The 13,349-nt window shown below is 48.4% G+C and overlaps 1 protein-coding gene across 3 annotated transcripts in view; it reads left to right on the top strand.

The window, feature by feature from the left end:
- Window positions 1-13,349, top strand: part of OSBPL8 (oxysterol binding protein like 8) — a 2,810,514-nt gene that overhangs the window by 236,186 nt on the left and 2,560,979 nt on the right. The window contains exon 1 of one of the 3 annotated variants that reach the window (XM_069629378.1): window positions 9,625-9,647. The exons of the other annotated variants lie outside the window; for them this stretch is intronic. The gene's annotated coding sequence lies outside the window, so the exon portion shown is untranslated. Of the gene's footprint in view, window positions 1-9,624; window positions 9,648-13,349 lie in introns of those variants that run through there. 3 annotated transcript variants of the gene reach the window in all.

Here is a 13,349-nt window from a genome sequence, read left to right as displayed (position 1 = left end):
AGTGCATGGCCTTGAATCACTGGGTAAAAAGGAGAAAGGAAGATCTGACAAAGATCGCATGCTCGGAGATAGAGCTAAAAGAAAATTAAAAAGAAGGTGGAGGATCTGGACTGGATAACAACTATCGAAAAAGCAACCGGTAACAAATTACTAGCCCACCTCCCCCCGACCTTCAATAAGGCAAAAGTCCCACTCCAGTACTGCAAGAAGTTCCCGGAAAAACGGCTCAGGACGACGATCATGAGGGCAAGGCTTAACCTCCTACCCACTAGGGAGATCATAACCATCAGAGGAGGCGGAAACGAGAAAAAGTGCAGATTATGCAAAAAAAACGAGGCGACCGAATCCTTGAAACATCTGGTGATGGAATGCACTAACATGGAAACACAGAGAAACCAGTACCTCCCCTCGTTAGAGGACAACCTATGGATCTTCGATACGAATGAGCTATGGAATAGATTGATCTCCGGGGAAAACAACAAGTGGTCACAAGCCCTAGCAAAACTAATTGAAATGGCGTTTGACCAGATCAGACAATCTGACAGTAATAAGGAGCAAATCAATTAACCCATTTCTAGCCACTGGAGACCTGGGGGAGGTTCTGTAGAAACCCATAGAAACCTGAGACACCAATTTGACACGGTGAAGGATGAAAGCGTGCACCTTCGTCCATGACCCTCAGTTATTTTTGACAAAACTCAGTTTTCACCGAGTAATAGTTCAAAATAAAAAAAAAAATAAAAAAAAAATAATCATAGCTGACTGCCTGCTTCATTGCATTAACATTTATGAGTCATTCTATTGTTTTCTGTTTGCAGTCGACTTTTTAAAAAATGACCAAAATAAATGTAAACCTTATGATGCATCATCATTGGGAAATCAATCTAACTTTAAAATATGTTCTGGTTCCTCGTTCAAGGGAACGAAATGGGTACTTTATGAATTATAAATAAGATATAAACTAAAGGTCATCAAAATGCAGCCAAATTCTTTCTATCCACATATTAGTGTTCTATTGAATTGTGAATTTATTTATTTATATGTACCGCGCTGGACCCCGCAGGCATTGGGCGCAAAACATAAACACAAAAAAACTATTGATCTACATGCCACAGGAAAGCAAGTTTCATAAACATTACAGTTTGTAGGACGGGGTCTAACTCTGGTGTGAATTATTGAAACAGATGTGTCTCAACTTTATTTTGGAAGATAACTGTATGAGGGCTCGAGTCTAATTTGTAATGGAAGATTATTCCATGAGGTGGCAACTTTGGTGTGGAAGGCTTTGCCCAATCCATTCGTTTTCCTATACCTAGTGGTTGCTAGTTGGCCCTGGGCTTGGGATCTGAGGGCACGACCCGGCACATAGGTAACACAACTTCGTTATGAGGTAGGCATGGGCTTTTCCGTGGATGCATCTGTGAGCCAAAGTCAGTGCTTTAACTTGAATTCTATCCTCTACGGTTAGCCAGTGAAGATTTCTCCTGTATACACTGATATGTTACATTTTCATTTTGACTTTTATAATTCTCACAGCACTGTTTTGAATTTTTTGGTATTTTGCAATCTGTCCCTTATTTGCCCCCAACAGGAGTGCGTTTCTGTAGTCCAACCTGGACAAATATGGTCGCTCTTGCAACTGTGGCACTATTTTCCTCACTCAAGTAAGGGCGTATTCTGTGTAGGAGTCTTAAGTAACAGGAGCAGTTCTTATTAAGCTGCATGACATGTGCCCCTGCGCTCATTGAAGCCTCCATATACATCCCCAGTGTCTTGACTTTACGACTTTTATTTGGGAGTCGTTTGTGTTAATTTGGCCCTGGCTTGGTTGGTGCCGAAGATCATCAATTCTGTCTTCTTTGCATTTAAGCACAAGCAATTGTTCATCCACATTTCAATGAGTTTGTAGAGTTTCTCAACATTAATACTGTGTTGGGTGTAGTCTCCGCTTAGTTCAATGGCCAACTGAGTATAATCGGCATAATTGGTGGAAAATGCTCCGATTTTCTCAAGGACCATACAAAGGTACCTAATATATAGATTGAAAAGGATCGGCGATAGACTCGCCCCCTGAGGCACTCCACAACTGATGGTCTCTTCAAACGAGAAACTATCCCCCCATTGAACCTTAGATTTCCTGTCCGAAAGAAATTATGTGAGCCAATTGATTGCTTCTTTCGAGGAATTTGCTTCCTTCTCAAGCACCTGTCTAAGTTGCTTATGGTGCAGCAAGTCAAATGATGCACTAAGGTAGAGTAATATGAGTAGGCCAGCTTTCCCATTATCCACTATTTATTTTTAAATTTTGTTATTGGCATTTATTATAGATACAACAGCAGTGTGGCACTGGTTGCCAACTGCAGAATAGTATAGATAGGTTGATGTAGAACAAAAAGTAACTGAAGTAAACGATAAACAACATTAACATATAACAATAAAGGTGACTGTCTCCTTGTGGTTGATAAACAGTTCAGCATGGGAGAATTATCAGAGGGTGGGGGTGAGGGAGGGTGGGGAGAGTAGCGGAGGGGGCATGGGTATGGGGGTTCGATTCCGTTTCTGGCAATCGTCTGCTTAAGTGTCTTTGTGGTGGTAGGTTCAGACAATGTGGGGGTAAATAACTCAAGGGGGCTTTGCATCATTCGAGGGGTGGAACAATGCCCACGTCAAGGCTTTCCAAGCGTCCAGTGCCTGACTTGCATCTTCAGGGGATTTAGCGACGCTGTCTTCCCAGGCCGAGGTTTCTGCCCTCACCCAGCGCTCCAACTCGCCATGCCATGTTTGGAATCTTGGGCCACCTGGTCGTTTCCATGCCATTGCAATGGTCCTCTTAGTTAGGATGCACGCCATGTCCATGAGCTTCACCGTGTGCTTAATTTTAGCCAATCTGGGCTAAGTCCCCAGGAGGCATTCACTGAGGATCCATTTGTCTCTGGACATGCCTGCCTTCCTGCAGGTTTGCTCCACCTTGGCCCAGAGCTACCCGGTCTTGGTGCATTCCCAGAACATGTGTAGAAGATCCGCTTTGTCCCTGCTGCACCATGGGCAGTTATGGTGGGGTTGCTTGCTGAAGTTCGCTAGTCTATACGGGGTTCGATGGGAGCGGTATAACACGTTCAGTTGGATTAATCTAAATCTGGAGTTCCTGGACACCTCCTTGGGGAACACCAGGGCTCTCTCCCATTCCTCGTCGGTCATTTCGCGCCCCAGGTCACTGTCCCATTTGAGTTTTAGGTCAGAGCTGCGGGGATTAGGCCTGTCTATTAAGTGGCTGTATATCTGCGACACCGGTCCCCAGCCCTCTCCCAGGCTATACAATAGTGTTACAAAGGGGTGGGCTTCGGGTTCCTCAGGCCATGTATCCCATTTGGCTCGCGCCGGCTTTCGAATCCTTTGGTACCACAGGAACTGGCTGCTGGGTATGCCATCTTCAGATTGCAGTGAAGAGAAGTCGCGGAAGGAGCCCTCCTTGTATAAGTCTCCCCACGTATATACTCCTTTCCTGTCCCAGTGCCTGATAGTCGCTAGGTCGACGCTATTTTTACATAGATCTGAAAGGAGCGGAATATCCAGGGCGTATGCGTGTCTCAGGTGAAGAAGTGACTCTGTCCTGTGCCACTCTTGCCTTCCCAGGGCAGCCAGTAGGGGTGTTTCGCTTGGAAGGTGTTGGGGTGCCCAAATGAGTTCCTTCAGCCGGATTGGAGCGATTGGGTGCTGCAGTAGTGCTGTTTCAGAAGTGGCATCATCAGCCAACCATTTAGCTACAAAGCTAAACTGAGCTGCCAGTTAATATTGCTCAAGGTCAGGAAGTTGAATGACGCCCTGTCTATACGGGAAGGTTTGAGTGGTTAACACCATCTTGTGTCTGCCTTTAACCCATAGGAAGTCCTTGATTATTGTCTCAAGTAAACGAAAGAAGGGGGCTTTAATATAGTAGTGCACATTTTGGAATCCGTAGAGGAACCTAGGGTGAACAATCATTTTGATGATGGACGCTCTTCCCATCATGAACAGGGGGAGCCTAGACCAGAACCCTATCGATTTGCGTAGAAGGGGCAGCGCCGCCAAGGTGTTATTCTTATGCATGAGCTCAGGCGTGTGTAGTATGTTGACTCCAAGGTAGCGGAATGTGGTCGGTTGCCATTGTACACCCAATGAAGGTAGGTCTTCAATGTGTTTTCTTTGAGGTCTGCCAATGGGAAGAGGCAAGATTTGCGTCTGCTGAATCGTATTCCTGAGACTTTGGCAAAATTGTCTAGGACCTCCAGCATAGTCGCCACTTTCAGGTGCGGGTCCCTCACATATCGGAGGACATCATCTGCGTACAGGGAGATTATGTGATCTACCCCATCCAATCGTATACCTGCATCGAAGAATTGTAGAAAAAGTAGATGGCAATAGGTTCTAGCCCAAGTATATAGAGCATGGGGGAAAGTGGGCATCCCTGCCTAGTGCCCCTCTGTATGTCCCACGCCGCCGAGACGAGCCTTCCGGATTTTACTCGTGCCTTGGGCTTGGTGTAGAGCACTTCGACACATCTGATGAACTTCAAGCCGAAGCCTGGGAGAACCACTAGTAGCCATTCCCAGTAGATGGAATCGAATGCCTTGATGGCATCTAAGGATAACAGGGCATAGGAGCCCCCGTCTCGGATAGCCTGGGACGCAACGTGCTGGAGCCTGCAGAGATTGGCGGTGGTGTTGCGGCCCGGCACAAAGCCATTTTGGTCTGTGTGCAGTATTGCTCCTATCGTCTTGGAGAGTCTTTTGGCTAGGATCGTGGTCAATAGTTTGACGTCGTAGTTGAGCATTGCGTGTGAACAGTAGGAGTCAGTCGCCTGCTGGTTTGTTGGGTTTAAGCATTGGGACCACCAGCGTTTCACGCATACTCTTGGGTAGGATCCCCAGTTCATATGCCTCCTTGAAGACCTCGTGCAGCAGCGGGGTTAGAATTGGTTCGTAATCACTGCCCGGGGCCCTGCACGTGGCCAAGGATTTAATTGCTTCAGATATGTCCTCTGTGGTGATGTCTGCATCTAGGACTTTGCTGTGTGTGGGTGATAGCCTGGGCAGCCCTATCTCCTCTAGTGTGTCTGAGATCTGATCGGGGGACACCTGGGCCTCATGGGAATACAGCTGGGCATAGAATTGTTTGAAGGTGTCATTGATGCTCTGCTGGGTTTGATGTAGTGTGCCATCTTTGCTTTTCAGGGCCGTGGTTAGGTCCTTGGGGGTTCTTTTTTGCACAGCCAGGCTAGGAGTCTGCTGGGCTTGTCTGCCTCGGTGTGCACCCTGTTGGTTCTGGTGGTGTAGTCAAACTTGGCTAGCCTGCCCCATGCTTCTTTGCATTCATTTCTGATCTGCTTGAGTTTGTCTTCATCCTGCTGGGTGCCCTGGGTGTCGGACTCCAGCTGCTCAATTTCGTTTTCCCACTGTTCTAGTTTGGTTTGTAATTGTTTCCTGATGCCTCTGGCCTTTGCTATAATTTCTCCCCGTATTACCGCTTTCACGGCATCCCATATCGTGCTTAGGTGGTCGACACTGCCCATGTTTTCTTCTATATAGTTCTCTAGGGAATCTCTGAGATCATCCCTGAATGCCGGGTCTTTTAGCGCTTCCGTGGGCATTCTCCATGTCGGTAATGGGGGGTCTGGGTCCTGTAATGCTCCACTCTACCATTAGCGGTGAGTGGTCGGAGATGGTCCGACCCAGGTATTGTGCCGCGGCGATCTGGGGTAGGTTTTGTCTGCCAGTGAAGACAGTCAATCCTGGTGTGAAGGTTGTGTGGAGATGAGTAAAAGGAGTAGCCTTGATCGTCTGGGTGTAGCTCTCGCCAGACATCCACTAGGTCCAGGCGGCTCAGCATGGTGTTCAGTGCACGCAAATTGAAATAGCCCCCCCCTCGATAAAAAGTCCTTTCCTATGTTGCGTGACCTTGACGTACATCAAGTACGTTGGTATGTTCTTGTTGTGGAGGTATACATACTTCAGTTTGTTCAATATAACCCCACAATATCACATACCTTCCTTCTGGATCTGGCTCCATTTTGGTTAATTGGGAGGGGATTTGGGGGCTGATCCATGTAAACACCCCTCTGGCATATTTGGAGTATGCGGCTCCAAACGCCTGTCCACCCCATTGCGTTTGTAGCATTGCAGTAGACTCCTTTTGTGAGGTGGAGTTCCTGCAATAGGGCCAATCCGATCCTCTTCCTATGCAGGTAGGATTTAATCCTGTTTCGGCGAAGGTAGGTACCCAGCCCCCTCACCTTCCAGGTTAAAACTTTGATGTGTGGCCATTGCAGTTTTGGCAAGAGTTCTAGTGTTCGTTTCTTGTTGCCCTTCTCTTCTTGTGTGGTGGCCAGAGAGCTCGGGCGCCTCCCCTCTGGGTGGCCTGGTCCCGGATCACCCACCTCTCCCCCCTGTATCTTCGCTGAAGGTGCTGCTTTACATCTCAGAGACATTTCAACTGTTTCAACTTCCATTCCGGTGAATGGGTTAACAAACTTTAACAACTGTGAAATGCCCCCAGCAGTTGCATTGAGGGGCAACGCTCAGGGGCTCCCGCATCTTGTGGGCCTGTCCAGGTCGTTTGGTGCGGGTGTAGTGCTGGCAACAGGCCGGCGCAAATTTCAGTGAGGTGGGCTGTAGCAGTGCTCATGTGCGGTCACGCGAGCTCCTGTCTGTGGTGGCGAAATCTCTCGTCGTAGCGGTGGGTTGTCTTTCGAGTTCAGTGTCTTGATGTCAGGGCTTGGAGTTGCATGTTTTGTGGGATCAGTGATTTGTATTTAGCCCTTCTGTTCGTGAGGCGCGTTCGTCACCTTCAGCCAAGTTATTATGCTCCAGCCACATGTTGGCTGCAGCTGGGGTTTTCAGGAAAACCGTTTTTCCCTTGTAAAGTATCTTGAGGCGTGAGGGGTATAGCAGCATGTATTTAAGATTGAGTTTTCACAATCTGGCTTCCACTGGTATAAACGAGTTTCTTGTGCGTTGTACATTGGGGGTGTAGTCAGGATACATGACTATCTTGGAGTCGTTCCGTTTGATCTCGCCTCCTTCTCTCGAGAACTTAAGTATTGTCTCACTGTCTCGAAAATTTAGGATTTTCGCTATCATTGGGCTTGGGTACGATCCAGGTGGGGGCCTTTTTTGTAGGGATCTATGGGCTCTCCACTGAGAATCGCTGAGGGAGTTTGCCGTGCCCGATTTCCTGTAATATCATGGATTCCACATATTCGGTCGGGTTGGTCCCTTCCATGTCTTCCGGAATTCCCAGTATGCGTATATTATTGTGGTGGGCCCTCCCCCTCCGCCACCTCCGATCTTGCTTCCTGTCTTGCAACCTGCCTTTCAAGTTCGTGGACCTTAGCTTTTAGTTCCAAGGTGGTCTCTCTGGTTTCCTCTAGGCCTGCTTCCGTCGTGGTCACTCTTTCGGTGAGATTGTGGGCATCTTGGCGCATTAGCTGCATGTCATATTTGACTTAGTCTATTTTAGTGTCAATAAATGTTCTGAGCGCAGCGATGGCCTGCAGTACCTGCGTGTCCTTAGGATCATCTTCAGGTGGGGGTGACTCATGGTGGGGTTGTTGCTTGGCTCTAGCCGCCGTGAAGGAGTCCATTATTGCCGTCGACTTGAGTTTATTCCTTGTAGAGGACATCGTACAGTGTCTCACTTGAGTCGCTTCTGTGGTGTCTGCTTGGTACGGTGTTGTCGTGCTGCCGTGAGAGCTGGGATGTGGGGCCGGCCGCCTCGCCTGTAGGGGGGTGCGATCTCAAGTTCCTGATTAGTTGTGGCTATGAGGTGGGCAGTGCCCAAGTGAATCTGTTGTTGTGGTGATCGGCATCTCGGGAAACAGTTGATTCGGACGGGCAACTCATGGGGGTGGCTTTGAGTCCCTGGGTTCTGGAGTGTGAGCGAGTGTGCTCCACATAGGTGATGGCGTGGGTGCCTGCATTTGGTTGATCGTGTTTCTGTCACATTTGTGTCAGGTTTCTTTTACCTGGCCTGAGTTTAAGCACCTTAGAGGGGTCTGGGCCCTCCTGGGGTTTCAATCAACTGTGGCAGCTGGTGGGCTGGTGAGCAGGGTGACTCCGATCATGTCCTCTATCTGTCCATTTATCTTGGTGGGACCATGATGGCAGGCGCAGACTTTCCTCACTGGAAAGTTTTGGTGTTGTAGTGGGTTCACCGCTGCCTGTTCGTTATGGCTGTTTTGTGGATGTGTACATCCAGCCATCAGTGCACCCAATGTTCTCGTCGCCCGCTGGGGTGACCATAATCAGGTGTGTGCCGAGGATCTAGGCACTGGCCAGGGGATGGGTAATCACCAGGTGCTTCTGTGTGCGGTCTCAGCGGGTTTCCGGGTCCTCCTATGGGCGTCCTCTCCAGACTGCCATCTTGAGGGTGCTTGTGGCCGAGTTGGAGGCGAGGCATGGCAGCCGCCCGCTTGCATAGGTGCAATGATGTAGTGTGGCGCAGGGCTGAGTCCCTCGAGGCAGTGGTGCGCGCACTCTCATATGGCACGTCCAGGGGAGGGGGGCAGAAGCATGCGGGGGTGCCAATCTGGGGCTGAATGCCACGGCACCACGTCGTTATTCGTGTTGCCTCGCTCTTCCAAACTCCTGCAAGCCAGGGTCCCCGGGTACCTGCAGTCTGGGTCAGCCTCCTGCAGCTGGGCTCCTCGAGGGCGCCACCGTCCCCCACCACTTTTTCAGTCTACTCAATTGTAGCCCGGTGCCACGGGTCGCTTCCGTGGATCAGAGGGTTCTTCTGATCTGAAGGCCTAGGGGTCCCCGCTCCCCTTCTCGGCCACCAGGGGTCCGTTACTTTGGGACCGCAACGCGCGGCATGGCGGCTTCCCTCTCGACGAGCTGGTCCTGGGCCCGCCAGCCGATGGGTCCGCGGCTTCAGTGGGGGCAGGGGGATCGGTGATGGGGCCGCGCTCTGTGAGGCGCGAGTCCAGCGCCTTCTGGACTTGCCTCCGCTGGGTCACTGCCGGATGTTTCCTTCGGTCCGTGTGGGATTGAAGGCGCTGTCAATCTTCTGGGGGCCAGGGGCAATGGCCCACTGGATCTTTCTCGCCTCAGATGTTCGGAGAGTGCTTCAGCGCCATTTTGGAGGGCGCATGGGGGGGCCTCTCGAGACGGCTGCTGTTGTGGCTTCCTTAGTCTGTTTTTCGGCCGGAGGGGCTCCGGGAGGTAGGGAAAGGGTTTAGTTGTCTTTATTTGCTTTTGGCTGCTTTAAATTATATCTTTAACCGCCGCTGCATGATCTGTTGGATCGTGGACGGGAGCTCCGTGGGTTCACGTCTTCACTCCATGCGCGCTGGCCACGCCCCCTTCCTGTTATCCACTATAGTCCGCATATGGGACTGAAGGTCCAGCATTGCAGTTCCCGTACTGTGTGCCACACGGAAGCCTGACTGTTGACTATGAAGAATCTCGTGGGTTCCACAAAAACCTGAAGTTGGTTAGTGGTGACCTTGTCCAATACCTTCAGCATGAAGTTACAGTTGATAATTAGTCTAAGGTTGCCAGGGTCTCTTTGATCTAGTTCAGGTTTTTTTTTTTTACACCAGGTGTGTGATCGTGACCGTTTTGATATCTTCCGGTACCTGACCATCCCTAAAGGAGGCGTTCACCATTTTGGTGAGTAATGGAGCAAAGATGTTAACATTCTCTATAATGTGAATGCCATGGCTAACAATTAAAATGGAAACGGAGCACTGTTTTCAACTGAATTTGCAAACCCGCATATTTGTACAGCTTAGATTTTGGTTCTGTTAACACCTAATTTAAAAAAAAAATAAATACAGGTATAGCCACTACTGAGTGAACAGTGAACGGCTCATATCATAAACGACCCATTCAAATCTGTGTGTGCTCCGTGCATTTTAAACTGAACAGAGCTTTTCAATAGGGAGGCAAATATCTTTGTGTGATTGTTGCAAAGTCTTAAACCCAGTAGTGGTGTTTACATAATTTCAGGCTAGTAGCTTGCCTAATTTGTAAAGAATTTAGTAATGGGGCTTCCCTAATGACCCTTGTGAGCACTCCTCGCGCTGAATAAGTACATGCATAGACGTCATCCGATTTGCCCTTCACCCTATTAAGATCAGATAACGTAGAATGCATTTCCGGTAAAACAAATGTAATAATTAAATTGAAAACCTGTAATCCCCATTGTTTGAAATAGGCACCTGTTTCCCCTGTGTTTTAATGGTATTACTCATACCCTGGATATTTCACATCAATCATATTTTCCCCATCTTGGGTGTCCTATGAGGGTTGTGGATCTAGTTCTGCTGGTTTCTCGCACCATTACAATTGGTCTTTGGGAAATCTCATTGCTGCAAAAAGTCTCTATTCTTCAAGGAACCCTTATTCCCACCCCTCCCTCTTATATTCCACCACTGTTTTCCCAAACCCCTAAAACATGCTTGCAAACCAGAACAAAATACTCGTAAACCATATGGTTGCACACTGTTAACTTTTTTTTTTTTGTAGACTGATTAATCCATGTTGGGATTCCGGCAAAGTAAAAATAAATATGTATACACACACACAGGTCTATTATCCTTATTCATGTGATGCCTTTGCATCGTGAATACCCTCAATACTCCTACGTCCCAATACATTTCATCCATTCTTGTGGGACATTCCGTCCTCTGGGACGGGACCCGAGTACTTTTGTAAAAAGCATCAAAAATGTTTGTCCTTTTATTTTTATGCGGGGTACTGCACGTGGCCGTAACTGCACCCTCCTGAGCTCTGCCCCACGCATCGCCCTTCAGTCCTTTTCACTGCACGGTCGGGGCTGGATGCACCAGCATCACTGGGAATTTTATTTGTATTCCCTTTGTCCTTCCTTCCTGCTCTGGTTCTTCGGTCACCTATGCCGGAGCGTCTGGGATTCATGTCCTGTTCCTCATGCAAACGTCGCTTCGCGAGGGTGGATCCCCACTCTTTGCTTGGAGTGTCTAGGCCCGGAACATCACTGGGATTCGTGCTTCTCCTGCGACTCCCTCTCCGTCCGAGCACTCCAACGTCGCCTTCTTCGGTGGGAGGAAGTGATTCAGCACGTTCCTCCACCTCATTTCCAGCTTTTCATTGACGAAAAGAAGAAACACCCGGTAATTTCTTTACTTTTTAGGGCGCCCCGGCCAGAGGACTCCTTTGCGGGTTCTTCCAGGTCCGGGAGGGGCTTGTGTAGCTAGCTCTGTCACCAGGGGTTCCCCTTAGGTGCCTCAAGGGCCTGAAAATCGAAAAAGCCAGAGATATAATCACTAAAGCCCAACTAAATAAATCAAAAAACCCAAATCTACCCCCTGAAGAGGCCATAGGCAATGTCAAAATCTTAAATTTTTCTAACATCACCCCAGAGGATATTGAAAAATAACACTAGCCTCTGTGAAGCCAACTTCTTGTGCCAAAAACATTTTACCAGCTAAAATGATGCTGGATAATTCCAATCTCTTTTCACCTCACTAAATAAAATCATCAACTCTTCCTTTTAGGGATCAATTGGTCCCTCAGGAGATAAAAAGGGTCACAGTCACTCCATTGGTTAAGAAACCAGGTCTGAATCCTAGAGACCCCAGTAATCTCAGGCCCATTGCTAATTGTAACTTGCTACTGAAAATCATGGATAGGAATGCCATTTCTCAACTACAGGCGCACTTAGAAGTGTCGGAATCTCTTCACCCCCAACATTCAGGCATTGGAACTGCTCATAGTACGGAGACGGTTATGAGAGATCTTCAGACAAAGATGCTCGATATCATGAACAAAGAGAAAGCAGACCTTCTTGTCCTATTGGACCTTAATGCTGCATTCAACCTTCTTGACCATGACCTCCTCGAAGTGGCCCTGGGGGAAACGGCTACTGCTCACCAGCAGCCAAAGGGTGGGTAATGTCATTTCTAAAAAATAGGACATCACAAGTTCATTGGAGTGATAAATTCTTGTCCGAGAGAAAAATCCTATGCAGGGTTCCACTGGGAGCCAGCATGTACCACCTGTTGTTCAATCTATTTCTCAGATTCCTCTGCCACGAACTGGACCAGATAAATATCTTTTTTATGAATTATGCTGCTGATGCTCAGCTAGTGTTTGAACTCTGTGGCGATCACAAAAAAGATGATAACCTTCTCAACATCTACTCCAGTATAGAACAATGGAAGGACACAAATTGGATGTGCTTAAATTGAAAAAAGACAGAGTTGATGGTCTTCGGGTCCCAGCTGGTTAGAACCTCCCTCTCCCCAGAATAAAACTCCTTTCAGATAGAAAATACACAAATTAAGGTCCTTGACAAAGTGAAAACGTTGGGCATGATGATGGAAGCATCATTAGGAGCCGAAGCACAGTCATAATTTACATTAAAAAAAACATGTAGTTATTATCGAAGACTCCTTAAAGCCATTAGACCTTACCTATAAGAGGACAACTGCGCCACAGTGGCGAGGGCAACCATTTTATCACATTTGGATTATAGTAACGCCCTGATGGCAGGGGTAAATAATAAATGTCTCAGTTTACCAGATCATACAGAACAATGCGGTCAGAATTATTAAGCATATGATATGATATGGCATTTATAACGTGCCTATACACAAGTGTTTTCAAGGCGCGGCGAGGCAGGGAGGGGGAACAGAGGGAAGACCGACGACGATCTTACTAGGCCAGGTGTCATTCAGATTGCACAAGTGCATGGGAAGGGGAAAGGGAAAGGGAAAAGTGCAATGGGGAAGGGAGTGGGAAAAGTGCAGTACATGGGATAGTAGAATAAATAAGATAAATAAAACAGCCAGCTGGTGGTAAGTGCAAGGAAGTGGAGACATGAGTGCTGGTAGGGGGACTGTAGGGATACAGAAAACCGTCCCGAGGTGCAGGTGTTGCCAGGGAGGAAGTGCAGGTGTGCAACTGGCAGGGCCTGGGCCCGAGATCAGAAAGGGTGGCCAGGTAACCAGTGCAGTTTCAGGCAGGAATTCAGCAGGGGAGAGGGGTAGAGAAAGCAGAAGCAAAGAGGAAGGTTTTGAGGTGCTTCCGGAACCGGAGATGGTTCTCCTGAATTTTCAGGGAGGCAGGAAGGCTGTTCCAGAGGGAGGCCCCAGCCGAAGAGAGAGATCTACCACCAACTTGTTGCTTGGAGAAGTGGCTGACCCTGAGGGAGTTTGAGGCGGATGAGCGAAGAGCTCGATAAGGAAGATATTTAGGAAGAGAGAGTTGAAGGTGTTGCGGCTCCAGGCCCCAGAAGGCCTTGTGGACAATGCAGAGGGTTTTGAACTTAATCCTCGCATCGGTGGTGGCAGCGGCCACCCTCAGTCCAAGCCGGGCCTCAGCATCTTG

This window comes from Ambystoma mexicanum, chromosome 12 (genome assembly GCF_040938575.1).
Source record: "Ambystoma mexicanum isolate Mex_15411 chromosome 12, UKY_AmexF1_1, whole genome shotgun sequence".
NCBI classification, from domain to species: domain Eukaryota; kingdom Metazoa; phylum Chordata; class Amphibia; order Caudata; family Ambystomatidae; genus Ambystoma; species Ambystoma mexicanum.
This window is presented reverse-complemented; position numbering and strand designations above follow the sequence as displayed.